The sequence below is a fragment of the Drosophila miranda genome, chromosome 3, assembly GCF_003369915.1.
Source record: "Drosophila miranda strain MSH22 chromosome 3, D.miranda_PacBio2.1, whole genome shotgun sequence".
Classification (NCBI taxonomy): Eukaryota; Metazoa; Arthropoda; class Insecta; order Diptera; family Drosophilidae; genus Drosophila; species Drosophila miranda.
The window spans coordinates 19,640,965-19,656,061 of record NC_046676.1 but is presented as its reverse complement, the minus strand read 5'-3'; positions in this window follow the sequence as shown (position 1 = coordinate 19,656,061).

Genomic DNA, 15,097 nt, shown 5'->3' with positions numbered 1-15,097 from the left:
CACAAACGAGCATCACTTTCAATGAAATTAACCTGTTCCGCCATCATTCTTTCAACCTCCCAGCCCCGTCCCCAAACAATTATTAAGCAATTTGCGAGCAAAGCCAATCAAACTACTTTGGTGGCAAACTTTGGAGCGTAAAATGCAAAATGTAAATAAAATAAAGAGTGTTTGTCCGGTCCTCAGGTACTAAAACTTCATAAAAATGCATTAAAAGTTCAGCCAACGAAAGGGGGGAAGGGCAAAGCAGAAAGAGTGGGAGAGTGTGGCAGGTAGACAGCTAAAAGTTGAGTTAATAAGCTGAAAGATTCTTTTAGTCAGCTTAAAAACATTATTTCTCATTTAAAGACTCGCATTGCCATCGTAGTTTCGCCATGGCTTTAATTGTGGGAGCTGGACAGGCGCAGGCACGGGGGCAAGCGGCTGCTGGAAGATGACGATGATGAGGAAAATGGGAAAAATCAACAAATATCAAATTTGTTCGGTTCTGTTGCCTGCGGGGCAAGGAATTTGTCTGATGTTGCCACTGCTCCTGCTGCTCCTGCTGCTCCTGCTGCTCCTCCTGTCTGCGTGCTTGTTGTGCTACTGTTGCTTTCTTTTTCAGTGTCTTGTCTCTCTCCCGCCCACACGCACACACACACACACACTTGTACAGAAATAAATCGCGCATAATACCGCATACCAGAGCAACAGCACGAAGTATTTGCACTGCGTGACAAACAATTTGTGCCAACATTGACAGCGACGCATCCGCTTCCGTTTCCCTGGAACCCCTGGTCCACCAGCCCACCAGGCCCCATTCCGGCTCTCTGGACTGCAAGTGGACCTCCCATACCCCCACTCCTCCGTGCAGGGTGAACATTTTGTCTTATTCTTGCCGCTGTCTTGTTGGGTCAGACAGACGGCTCCACGCAATTTCCAATCCCCCCACCAAAGCCTGTTGTATAAATATTTTCATTTCGTTTTCCCTGCCACCCTCTCTGCCACCCTCTCGGCGAGTGTTAATTGAAAAATCATTTTCCAAAACTTAATTACCGTCTGCATCAATAACACTCAGGAAAGTGCATTTTCTGCATTGCATTTTTGATTTGTTTTGTAAGCGAATTACGCCATTAATATGCCACACACACGAGTCCCCATGCCCATGCAACGCCCCCAATGCAATGATGCTATGGCTCCACATATTGAATGATGGATAGACGACAAGCCAAACCTAATCATGACAGCAGTCCCAGAGCTACGTAATCATATTCGATGGCCACGCATAATCGGGAGGAGTGGAAATGGGAATGGGGAATGGTAGCAACAGCAGCGCATATGTCCCGCCGATAATAGAACGCATGATTTCGTTCCAAATTTATTTATGCAAACAACGAATGTTTCAGCTACAATAGCAACAACAATGTTGCCCAATAAAAACAGAAAAAATATAAGGGAATTGTTGCTAAAGCAAACAAAGTATTCGAAAAATAAAAAGGACGGAAGGGAACTTTGATTTTAAGATGCTGGTTCGGGGCGGGTCAGGATATGTCTATGTATGTCAAGGGTCTCTGAATTGTTGATCATTTCATAAAGCAGAGGCCGTCTGTCCCTGTGGATAGTTGGGGACCCTTTGATTGGGTTCGGCTCAAAGGCAATGCAGGAATTTCCACTCCAGCTCATGGAGAAATAGAGAGGTTTACTTTTATGGGATGGGTGGAGAGGAGAGGAGAGGAGAGTGGGTCTGGGAGTGGTATAAAGTAGATAAAGTTTATGGCTCACACGATTGAAATTCGGAATTTGTGTGCATTTTAATGGCGAATTGAAATCACGGACTCAGACTCAGACTGCAAAGGGGATTACGCGGAAGGCTTTGTCTATCTGCAGAGTGGGGCTCTGGGGCTGGATGGTGTTGGGGGGCGGGGTGTAGTTCTTAATTAAAACTCCATTCACTGCATGCAGCAGACTCGCGCACTTTTTTTTGTCCACTTTACTCTTACTATCCTTTCAATGTTTTTCTTTAGTTGGTGGGAGGTTTTTCCTTTGCCTTTTTTTTGGGTGGCGTGCAGCAGCGAGTAAATGAATAATTTGTTGACACTTTGCACCCACTTAATCAAGAGTTTGTTCTCCAGAACTGAAACTTCAACGGAAACTGAGACTCGAAACCAGACAGAAACAAGTGTAAGCAAATGATGCTTCCTGGAGGCGGTGGCGGTGGCGGTGGCGGACGCGGAGTCGTACCGGATCTCCATGTCTGACTTTAGCTAATGAACTGGTCAAAAGGATGTCTGCATGTCTGTGCAGAGATATGAAGAGTTTTTCTTAATTAGTTTCACTCATAAATGGTCCGGGCCTGTAAGTGCCAGAGCACTCTACTCCAGTACCAATGCTGTGAGGGTCAGCAGGTGTGTCTGTGTCTGTGTCTGTGTGCGTGTGCGTGTGCTGGCAGCAAGGACTCGGAGCGAGTGAGTCGTATTAATACGCTTCGATACGTAAATATAATTGATGTTTAAAAAGTCTCTCCCTCGAAGTAACGATAAGTATGTGCTAACAATATATACATTTTGGCCATAAGTCCGGCCAGCTGGAGCATTACCCAGGACCCACCCCACGATGCTGCCCTCAAATGCTTTGGCCATGTTTTCGGTCACTCTCTGCCCCACTTGCCCCCGTTCGCACTCTCCGGGCGTGTGTAAGTCAAACATTAATTGGCACTTAAGGGCATTTAATGTTCATATGGCTGAAAGCCAAGCGCATTTTCCTTCATATTTTCTTTTTGAAACAATTTTGATGTTTTCACATGTCATAGAAAGTTGAAAAAAGTAACTATCGACGGCTTTATAGATATTGGTACTATACTGATACATACATACATAAGCATATATGTATTGATGAGCCATAATGTCTGAATCATACTTACTTGATGCCAGAGCGAGGACAGCTCCCTTGGCCGTTTACTTACTTGGCTTTCGAGGAGATTAGACCGGATTACGTATACGCAGTGTGGCCCATACCGAAGCGCTGCGATGTGTCAAAAGCTGCAGCCAAAATTGTGGTTAAATTGGGGTCTGTCTGGTGGGGACGGGGATAGGGAAAGGAAAGGAAAAGCTAAGCAGAGATTAGAGATGAATGGTATAGTCATTTAAATTGAATGTAATTGTTACGTTTTTAGTCTGTAATTTGCCATTTATTCTACTCTTTTCCGCCGCTAAATCTTAGGTAATAGTCCCTGTTCAATCATACATTAGGAAATGATACCTGTTCTTTTTTACCACACAAAATATCCAAACAGGCAAGTATGTTTTAGTGGAATTAAATTGATACGGAATCATTTATAGATATTTCTGCCTTTATCCATTTTAAGGTTTTCCCTCTGGCTGCCTTTTCAAATATTTAAATTTGTGACCATTCAACTTAAGCTCTATTTCGGGATTAGATTTGACTGTTGGCCCGTCGCCTGTCGCCTGTCGCCTGCCTCCTTTCGCCTGCCATTATCCCCAGCTTTGGCATCCCTTATATGGGTATAGGAATGGGCAAGGGTATATGTATGTGTTTGCTGTCTGTAGCATAAGCCGTGAGGTAAATAATTTCCCTCTTTTTATTGCCCTGCAGTCAGCATAAAAAGTCAATATCTGCAGCAGTCTCTTCTGCTCGTAGCGGTTCTATTCCTGGTCTATGCCAGACTATTCAGCTCCTTCTTGGCTCTGTACTGTCCTTGCCATTCCGGCTGCATATGAGCTGGTCATAAATTTTCGAGCCAGCCCCAGGGCAACAGCCACTACTGCACCCAGCTCCCACTCTGTCCCTGTGTGTGTGTGTGTATGTCTCTGCCTCTGTCGCCTGTTGCAGCCTTGGCTGCCAGTGTTTGCCTCATCGGTTCGGTTCTGTTGGCTGCTTGTTTAGCGCAATTAATGAGGCCGACAGGGAGGGACGCCTGGCTCAGGGCTCATCGTTGTGTGGGTTATCAACAGGTGTTGGCTTTCAATTTCTAGTTTATGGCTTATCTGTCACTAAATCTATATTCCACCACTAAGCTATTGCCTTGCTCCTTCTGCTTCTGCTTCTGCTTCTGCTTCTCCTTCTCTATCACTATTTTCTGGTCTGGTTTTTAATTTAAGCGAAATTAAACTTGTGCAAAACCCTTGTCAGGACACAAAGGCCCCCGCCGGAAGAGGAGGAGCAGGGGCAGCAGGGGCAGCAGGAACAAACAGCCCAGAATTCTTGGACACACGAAAGGAGATTAATTAAAGTTGACGTTTAGGTGTTGGCACTGCTAGCTGACGATATATCACAATGATCAATCACACACCAGGAGGACCACAAGAAGGAGGAGCAGAAGAGCTACAGCAGGCCATAGCCATAACCATAGCCGGAAGGCCAAGGCAAATTGCTGTTTGCCAGATTCGGTGCGGTGGTGGTCTCCTGTGTCCCTGTGATGGGGCTGCAATTCAATTTCCCAATTTGATTTGTTTGACTTTTTGGGATTTTTAATCGAAACTTCACCCAATACAAAAAACACACACACACACACATGCACACATTTATAGGCACTTGAACACGAACATTTCTGACTATCTATATCATAAATTTAGCTACCATATGCTGGGCCCTGCCTCAGAGTTTCTTGCGCGCCTCTGCCGCTTCTTGGCTTTGGGCCGCGATAAGCGGGCGGTAAATAACACCAGTTCACAGTTAATATTTAATATGATAAAAGCTAAAGTTAATAACGGGGGAGTATTATCTACTTACCCGGCCATATGGTGGTCCGGAGAAAGTCAGCCGCAGCCGCAGCCACAGCCGCACCGCAACGTTCCATATGGCAGCGAGCGGCGAGCAGCCTGCGCCACGTTGTATGCTACACTGCACGCATCTTATCGCTGGGAACTGGCACTCGGAAATCGGTGGAAGCTTTTATTGGGAGAACAGAACTACCAAAGGAGTCGCCGATCGACGACCCTGTGGAGACACTACGAGTGCTGAAGCGGAGTAGTGTAGTACCAGAAGCGTTGCCAGTCGGACTGTAACTGTTATGAAGTTTGATAATTTATCGTGCAGCAAGTCTACGCGTAGAAAAGGTAGCGTCGGGAAACGGCAGAGCAGCGGGGCAGAGCAGCGGCAGCGGCAGCGTCGTTGGGCGCCACATACGAAGGGGTCTGTCTACAGGGGGCTTGAGGGTGGCGAACGGTATCGGTATCTATGGCAACTTGGGGCGCGGTGACGGTTTCTCCAAAAAGGGATGAAAAACGTTTCAGCCTGTTGAGGCTGCTGCTCCTGCTGTCGCTGTCGCTGTCGCTGCCGCTGCCGCTGTCTGCTGCGACTGCGTCTATGCTCTGCGACTGCGAATGGGCTCCACAAACGGCAACCAGTTGATGAAGGGAGAAGCTAGCAGTTGACCTCAGTGCAAACATGAAAAATACGGCGGAAGCCAGCGCTATGCATTTGTTGCATGCCACAATAGCATCCACCACCCACCTGTAACACACACTCCGCTCGGGTCCCCACTGTCTGTGTGTCTGTGCTTGTGTGGATCCCATTGCATGGATCCCCCACTGCGCCTGCGTGCTGCCAACAAGTGAAGCAACAAGCAAAGCAACAGTCGGCGCCGGCAGCAGCGTTGGAGCGAGCGAACGCATGAGAGAGGGAGAGAGAGAGATGGCTGTGCGGAAGAGGGACAAGGATAATAATAATAATATGAGGCAGCTGACGGCGTTTTTTTGCTTGTTGTATTTCTTTCGCTCTCTCTAGTGCTTTTTTTTGCTGGCTTTACTGCTCTCTTTAGTGCTTTTTTTGCTGGCCTTACTCAAGGTATAGGTGCGGCAAGGTAAGGCCACCTCTCTCCTTCCCTCTGTCAAACGAGGGCTCTGCCTCGGCCAACCTTACCTTATTATTGCAATACCTTGCTTTTGCTGTTCCTTTGCCTGCTCCTGCTCCTCTGTCTCTAGCTCCTGCTGCCTCCTGCCTCTTCGGTTCTGGCTTTGGCTTTGGCTGTTAGGAGTTTCGGTCGCCGCCGCTCGTCTACTTATTATTATGCTTAATTTTTTCTTTTTACTCTCTTTGCTTTATTTTAAAGCAGCCGCCCAGGCGACAGAGAAAGAGTGGGCAAGGAAACTGCTGGCATTTAAAGAAAGAGAAGAGAGGCCCCCTCCGCCTCCGCCACCGCCACAACCATATGTGTGGGAAGTGCGGCGAGCAGCTGGGGCTGGAGGCGGGGGCACACTTTGAGGTACATATAAGAAGTAACAAGTATGTCTCATATGTTGGGGCTCTGCCTTTTACTTAGCCAAGGAGAGCAGGCCAACAACGTTGAGGACCCAACAACAAGGACCGCACAATGGCAGCAGAGGAGGAGGCGGACAAAGACATTGACTAAGGCGGAGACGATGCTCAAAAGTCAATTGTTTGTGCCTGCTCTGAGGCGAGGCTGCGAAACGTTCGGAATATCTGTACTTGTGGAGTGTACATGTGTACATGTGTACGTAGTGCGAGCTGTATGTCTGCATGTGAGTTTCGTTTTGCAGAGTAGAGTCCTTGCAGTACTTGTTGCTGCCGCCAGAAGTTATTGAAGTTTCCTATGAGACTTTAATTTGTGGCAACTTATGGGCGTGGAAGCATTGCACATCTGCGCGGGGCTGTTGCAAAAGAAAATTGTGGAAAAAGCAATTAGCCGCAAGCTGGCAAGGTGGCAAGTAGACAACGAAGAGCGATTGGCTGAGCGGGAAACTTTTCAAAAGATAATTACTGTCAATCGATTAACCTTTGGCGATCTGTTCATCGCTAACGCGATTACTTTTCAAACTCGTTAATCGTTCGACTTATGCGTGCTGTCGTTGTGAGCTGCTGTCCTGCGTTTACATCCAATGTTTGATTTGGTGGACCCCCCTAATACATATGGTTGCCTAGGAGAATCTTCTTAAAGGAGCCTTTGAGCTTTCGGCTATTTTTGGCTGCCCAATGGTTCATAAATCAAATCCTTGCCTAAGCCAACGGAAAAAATTAAATAAGCTTGTTGAGGCAGCAACAGACAAAGGATAGATACAGAGAGAGAGCGAGACAGAGAGACACTAGAGCAAGCCAAACAATTGTCGTTCGTATTGTGTGTTTGTTTGTGTGTGTGTGTGCCTGTAGTAATGCAGGAGTATGTGTGTTTGGCCTACTTTTCTGTAACGGCGCGCCGTTTGCCTGCCTCTCCAGTCCCAGTACAACCCCCACTGTGTTTATGACGTGAAATCCTAAGGAGGAGCAGGGGGCCAGGACTGCTGCCGCTGTCTGGCACTAAACACATTTACACGCCCATCTGGCAACAGCTGGTGGGATATGCACAGTCCTTGGAGTGCTGTGGCGGGGTGGACTCTCGCGGACTGAGGCGGGCGGATGTGAGTCGATGCGACTCCCGTCTAGGTGGCTGCATTTGGCTATCGTTACGTGGGCTGCCATTTGCATCTCTTTACGGCCGGCGTGATTCGATTGCGATGGCAAACCGTTTTAACGTCAATACCAAAAGCAACACCAGAGCAAAAGCAAATCAAAGGGAATGAAACGCAGATTCAAAAGAAACAAAGAGTCATGGAAGAGGCAGAGGAAATCGTACATAAGCATATAACAATGACATAAAAGCCAAAGTGAACACGCTCCCAGTTCCGGCTGTCCCACTAGGACTCCCACTGATGCTGCACTTTGTGCCCCATTGTATGCCACACAGCGGACGCATAAAACGAGGAAGGAAATTGTAAATGAAACGCACTTGAAATGCTACTGCAGTCGGGAGCTAGTCTGGGACGAGGGACAAGGGACAAGGGACGAGACCCATGTGAAACTGGGCGTATCCGCAGTGCTGACAATCCACCACCACCGCATCCCCACCTTACCGACCGAACAGATTGAGTTACAGCATGTGTCGGGGGCAGCCGAGGCAGGATAAAGGCGCTTGTGGGTGGCCACATATGGAGAAGGCTCTAAGTGCAATTGTATATCCTTCCTTGGTTTTTGCGGTATGCGTGTGCGCGACATAAATAATACAGAAAGCCAGACTCAGACTCAGGGTTCCAGGGCTCCATAGCCAGTTGCAGCTCCATTTCCATCCCCTCAATGTGTGTAACGTGTCTGCATGTGGGTGAAATCTAAGCACCATTCGGTCTCACACGCCGAAAGAACAAATGGGGAAGGAGGGCATACGTGTACGCAAACGTATACCCTTTCATGTAATTATTCATGTAATTGTCATCCGAACTTCATAAGATTTCATTTAATGGGCCATATACCAAATATAAATTGGCTTTCTTGATTTATTCGAAGATGACACACACTCGACGTCTGGGCTGCCGCCGCTGCTGCTGCTCCTCCTTCACCAAATGAGACCATCTGTCTGTGTCCTTGTGTCAAGGCAGCAGCAAACCGCCCCCTCGTTCACTCCCCATTTTGCCCACAACTGGTGCCTGGTGCTGTCATGATGCTTGCCACATGCCACAGTGTCCGGATCCGGATCCAGAGTCCAGAGAGTCCGGCGAATCAAGAGTGCTCATACCGCAAATCGAGTTACAGATGCAAATTCCTTGGTTTGTCCACACATTTTACAGTTTTCCCGTTTTCTGCTCTTTTTGGCCACGTTTTGAATGCGAGTGTGTGTTTCGGGGACCTATCCCGTCCCGTCTGCTGATTTCAATTGGACATTTTTGACAATTTAAGGCAATTACATGTTCTATCCGACACATTCATTATCCGTTCGATTCGACAACTGGCGGAATGTAATTACTATCGAATGGTCCTTCTTTTGTTCTGGTGCCGCATACGTAATGGAAATAAAGCAGCAGCAGGAGGGTGAAAAGCTGAATGAGTTATATGAAGCTATGAAATGTACCAATGATATACACAATGAACCTCAGGAGGATGCTATGGAGATCCCTTTTGTTGGAGGTTAATCTTATGGGAGATGCCTTTAGTTACAGGTTACTCTTGCTATAGAACACCTTTTTAATCTTTTCTGAAAGAGAAGCTCCAAAGATGTAATATTAATAAGTGGTTGCTCTTCTTGAAAATAGCTGCCACAGCTTAGCATTATTTTTCCCTTTTCTTTCAGTCCCTTTCAGCAAAAGACCTTTCCATTTTAATTCCCTTTTGCAGTCAAAGGGCGATGCTCACAATTGTCTACAATACTGTTTAATGATCTACAATTTTTTCTGCCTCCATTCATGTAATTCTCCGTACAGTTTCAGTTTCTCTGCCACACTCACACACACACTGAGATGGCCTCTGCATATGGCTTTGTCGCACGTTCCACAGTTAATTTATATTCATAAGTCAAATTGGTGTACAATTACCGCCCGATTATGAAAACGAGCAACATGGACCAGCGGGTGGCAGGCACAAGCGTCTGTCGTCCCCACCCCACCCTGAGAGTGGCCTCACCACCCACAACCCACATCGCACATCCCAGTGACAAGGGTCGGCGTGGCGCTGTGTCGCGCCAAAGTTTCCATATGGAGCAACTTCCTCTTGCTGCTGCTTTTCCTATTTTTTAATGCGGCGACAAGTAAAAACAAAACAACAGCAGCAGCAACGCAGAAGCAACCCCCAAATGACACTTTCTAAGCCCCTCCCACCTCGGGGGAAGCTCCTCAAGCCTCAGACTCTGCACGCCTCCTTCTCCCCAAGGATCAGCCGAAGAGCACGTTGCCATGGCAGGCAGCAGGATGAGAAGGCAGGACTAGCTGATGAGCTGGCGCCGGCTACGACGACTACGTCGAGGACTTCCATGGCGTGTCAGGACATGGACATGTCACCTACACAGAGTCACATGAAGACGCCGCCGTACGTGGGCCGTACAGTGGGCCAGACCCAGTCGAACCTCAGACGGGGCTCTAGATAAGGCAGCTCTCTTCGTGTGGCGCACACTGTGGCACGGCTCAAGCTTGCTGCCTGCGGCGCTGGAGGCATTAACGAGCCCGAACGTCCAGCCATTCTGGTCGGGTGCCGTGGCTGCTGCTTCTACTCCTGGCCAGGCAGTGGCCGGAGCCGAAGCTGGAGTTAAGCCGTCATCCCGTCAGCGACATGAAAAATCTGTGAAGTCAGCCACAATTTTGGCGCCAGTCTGCTTGCCAGCCAGCTGTGCGTGCGGATGCGTGAACGACAACTAGATGTGACCTATTCCCCCACTCCACTCCTCTGTCTACATTCTCTGGGGGGGTGACACGAGTTAATATCGTTCCACGTTGCTTCATTATACCCTTGCTGAAGTTATTGGGACTTGCCACTCAAGGCTGCTCATGGAACGGAAAGATCCTCTGAGAGCAACCGAATTGGACATTGGTAATCCCTCTTTCTGAACAAAATCGTAGTTAAAGGGTATCTCATAGTCTACCACTCAACGGCAGCGTCTTGCCTGTTTTAATTTACGCGCTCTGTGGGTTGGTCAGAGGCCGCTCTGGGGCCGGGACATTTCATTTCATATCCGTTAAACGTATTCAAAGCGCGTGCCCCAGCCAGTTCTCCATTCTCCCTGGGATGTGGCATGCAGCTCTGGTTTTAATTTACTTATTGTTGCCGCTTCAATGGGAACCTGAGAACTGAAAGAGAGCACTCATACACCAAGCCAGACAGGCTGGACCTCCGTTCCATATGGTCTCGGTCTCGGTCCCAGTCCCAATCCCAGTCGGAGTCGGAGTCCCAGGCATTGACTTTGTAGTCCTTCTCCACTCCGCGGACTTGTGCTGGTAACTATATTAAATCCAAGTTGATCGAGCTTCCTTGGGGAACCAGTGCTGGCTGTGCGCCGGTTGATTTTTCGATTTCAAAAATGAGGTCACAGCCTTTGGCCCCCCTCCCACAGCTAGACATCTGCCTGCCATATGGGAATTGTGTTGCGTTGGGCCGGGCTGCCATTTCAAAGGCACTGAAGGAGTAGAGAACTTTCCGAGCGCTTCAAAGTAGGCAACAGTTTTTGGAGCTTCTTAGATTTCAGCGAATGTAAAACGTAATCTTAATACAGGGCGGATACGCGTTATTGATGCGTTGCCAGGGCACGCGTCTGAAGTATGCAACAACTAAGAGGAGCAGGAGGGGGAGGGGAAGGGGGAGGGGGGAGAGCGAACAAGCAACTTCCATTAGCCGCAGAGGATTGACTTTGACTGTGGATAGCTTTAGCCAGGAGAGATGGGATGATGGGAGGCTGTCAGCTGGGATGCTGGAGGAGAGACCCTCAAGATTAGTGGGAATGTTTCCAGGCTAATGATATACACTTTTGCCCAAGTGAAATTATAAAGTGCCCGGCATCCACCGCGGGATGGAAGAGCAGTAACAGCACTACAATTAATTTTACAGCATTGCTGGATGGCACGCAAGAGCCCCGACCCTCTCTGTACTGTACCCTCTCCAGGAGAATACTCTTCACTCTTGAGTTGATTTTTAAGCCAGCTTAAGTCGCGCTGAGCAGGCTGCATGAGTAGGTGGATGCCATGCTTCGAGGTCGCTGTTACCTAGGCAGCTTGCACAGCATTTGCAAATTAGCTTGGTCCTCCACCACAGACTCCGAAGCCAGGGACTCGAACTCAAGATGCCCGATTGGCAGCACCAGGACCCCCCGAAAAAGCAGACGCAGGAGAGAGAAAACCAAACAATTAGCTGGAGTGGCTTAGCAGCGGGCGCCTGATTGAAATTAAGTGCAGTTCGAATGGCGACACGAACTGTATGCAATAAAAGCAATTTACCCAAATCCTCCCAATAGAGTGGCCTCGACAGGGATATCCACGGACTCCCACGGAACCAGCAACAGACCCGCCTCCATACCCAAGGCTTTTTCAATTGGTTTACAATGGCCTGACCACGGCTCCTTTGCAAGCGGAGCTCACAGGGGGGCCGCCTGTCTGTGTTCACATGATATGTGTGTCCTGTGCCGGACTCCCTCTTTGTATGCCGGGCGATTGTGTGGTGATTGTTTGTCTGCGACCGGCATTAGCGCAGCAGGTTGCCAATATTGTCCATTGTTCCGTTCTCCTTTCCTCTGTGCTCTCTACACATTATTTTTCCCAATATTTTCTTTTTTTGGTCGGCACTCTGTCTTTTGTCCACTGCCAATATAATTGATTTGTGTCCTTCCCTCCCAGCTCTAAATGCTGTCCTTTGGTCTCGTTTCAAACGATTTCTGTCGCCTGTTGTTCAATTGCAGGGAAACTTAAATATACTCGCATGTGTATCTACAAGTTGGAGATATGTGTGTGTTCTACTATACAAATCATTGGGTTTGTAACATTCTCTCGGTCTCCCCCACATATCTCAATCTCCCTCTCCCATTTGTGTGTCTATGTGTTCCGGTATTTGTCACCTTTTGAGCTTTTGGCCCGGGTTTGTTCTGTGATTAATCTCAATTTGTTGCTGCCACATCTACACATCTTGGATTGTGTGTGTCTACCAGATGTTTACACTGACTCGGTGAGAAGTCAGCCGTGGGGGGGGAGGGAATACTAGATGGTGGACATGCTTCCTATTTGATGTAATTTCAGCTAAGCAAACAGGACCTTTCTTTTAGACTCTCCTCTGCTTGAACGTTCCCAATTGAGGAAGAGTAACGGCAAGAGATCATGAGCCCGTTCTGCCATCTCTTTTTGCCAAAGGCTTTCCAGTGGTGATCAACATATATGCATCTCGCTCGCTTTACTGTACGAGTACTGTTTCATTTTTCATTTATTTACTTCCCAAAAAATTTACATTTTTGCACAACACAAAGGGAGCTAGGTTTTAGGTTGAATGGGCGTGGCCCAACAGCAGCGATTTTTTCGACCCTCATGGACCAATGATCAAAGACAAAGACCGACTAAAATTTCCCGTTTCTGTGTACTGTTTGCAGTCGCTGTCGAACCAAACAAAAGAGTGAATGCTATTCATAAGCTTGTGTCACGTATACATATGTACAGGGACTTCTTTACTCTTTGGTGCGCTGGCTGGCGGCTGTTCGGAGCTCATCGGAGCCTGAGATTTATTATAACAAAAATGTACGGTCATCTGTCTGGGCGACGAGCAACCGGTGCCATGTAAGATTATAAGTTAATTATAGGCTGTGTTGTTCGTTTGGTAACTTAAAATGCAAAAAGGGGCTGCAAAGGCTGGCAAAATGTCACCAGAACTGATGATGGCACGGGCCAAAGGATGTGGCGATAATGAGCGTTATGGCAACGACAGGGAAAAGGACTCGGGTGACAGCAGCTGTTTAGCATTGATAAAAGCCTTTAAAGCATCAAAACTTCATCAAATGAAACCAAATCCCGTTTTGCAATTAAATATTACATCCTGGCAACGTCCCCTCATTGGAGGGGAATGTTCGAATAGACGAAGATGTTCACTCTCTTGCGGGACATGCAAAATGCAATTCTGTTTCGTTCTCTGTAAAATAATAGGCAATAAAAGCTTAGTAGTTGTTTGCTGTTTAGGCCAAAGTGCAGACAATCAGGATGAGCACCGAGATGGAAATGATGTTCCTCCCATCCGAACGCTGCGCAAAGTGTAGCATGCAACTAATCCCGTTATGCATTTAGGTATTGCTTTAAGCGTAACTGTTTTTGTTGCTGTGGTTTTAGTTGTCCGACTTTTTAATTACAGTGCATGTAATCGTATTATGATTTTTCATTCCCAAAGCCAGTGCCAAAAGGCACAAGCGCCAGCAAATGTTCAAGAACCAGCCACAAAATCTGTTTTGTTTTCCAGGTGTGGAGTGTGGAGTGTGGTATGGGTGGTGGGGTGGTGGGGTGGCATTAAAGGCAAAAACATTTATGCCAAAACAGCCGGGAGCAGGACACACATGTGGAGGCGTGACGGTTGGTGGGGCTAGGAATGGTGCTATTTAGGTCTCCTTCTTCGTAGAAAAGTCATAAATGCGTACAAACGAAGCGAGCAGAGAAGCCCAAAGCCAGAGCTGAACAATGGAATTTGTTACCAATTAAATGACTGCATTACATAATAATAACAATAACAATAAAAGTAACAGCAACAACAATGCCACATCAGCCATGTGTTGGCCGTTTGTACATACATACATATGCAATATGTGTGTGCTCGCATGATAGACAGGGAGTGGGGCTGAATTGTTCCAGGTCGCCAGCGAAGCCAAACAAATATCCACGCACCCACACCCACACACACACACACACATACACCATTCTGCGCAAGCATCTCCAGCGGTATATTGGTTGTCAAAGTAACGGGAATCAATAGCTTGCCAGAACGGAGAGTGGTCGTCGGGGGGAGGGTATATCCAGCAGGAGAAGCTGTCTTTATTAGGCGACAACAACATCAAGAAAAACAAATTTGTATTACTTCATTATGGCAATGCTTTTGATTTGACTTTTTCTGTATGCCCTTTGCCGACGGGTACTACGATTTTGAATAGACTTTGGCCACGCAGAGGAGCTCGGATCAGCCTCAACTACATCCGTCTCTAGTCTCGGAGAGCGCATAACAAAAACGTGAAAGATTAAGTCGATTCACGATTTGCTATATTTAATTTGGATCAAGCGTTGGATCTGCAAGTGTATCGGACGCTTCGGCGTCCGAAACCTAGCCTACCTGTCGTGTTATCTCAGCTTTTCGTTGCATGTTCATCCCAATTTTCGATGCCTTGCCGGCTGCTAGCTTTGATTCCATAATTTGTTGGGGAATTTCCATAAATTGAATTTCCCCCCAAATATCCAGGAAAGCCCAGCACTAATGGAATACGAGTACATGGGAATATGAGATTCGGAAGGGGAGGGGGTATGGCAATTAAAAATCAAACGCCCAAATTCCTTTTATATCAAAATATATATATATAATTGTTTATTAGTATTCGCACATGCATATACCCTGTACGGGGTATTTATCAATTTATAGTTATTTTCAATAATTATTATAATTATTGTGAGTGTGTCCGTGTTTGTCCTGTTTGGAGGGTACAACTCCCTTCAAATTGAACCAATTAAATGGCATATCGTATTGTATATATGTATGTTATATATGCATGGTATATGTTGATGTATACCGACATCAGCTTTTTTTTAATACATTATTTAAATGAGCAATTTACGCACCGACCGACAAGCGCCATTAATAACTTGCACAAATATAGGTTCGATTTAGTATATTTGCATTTTATTAGCTT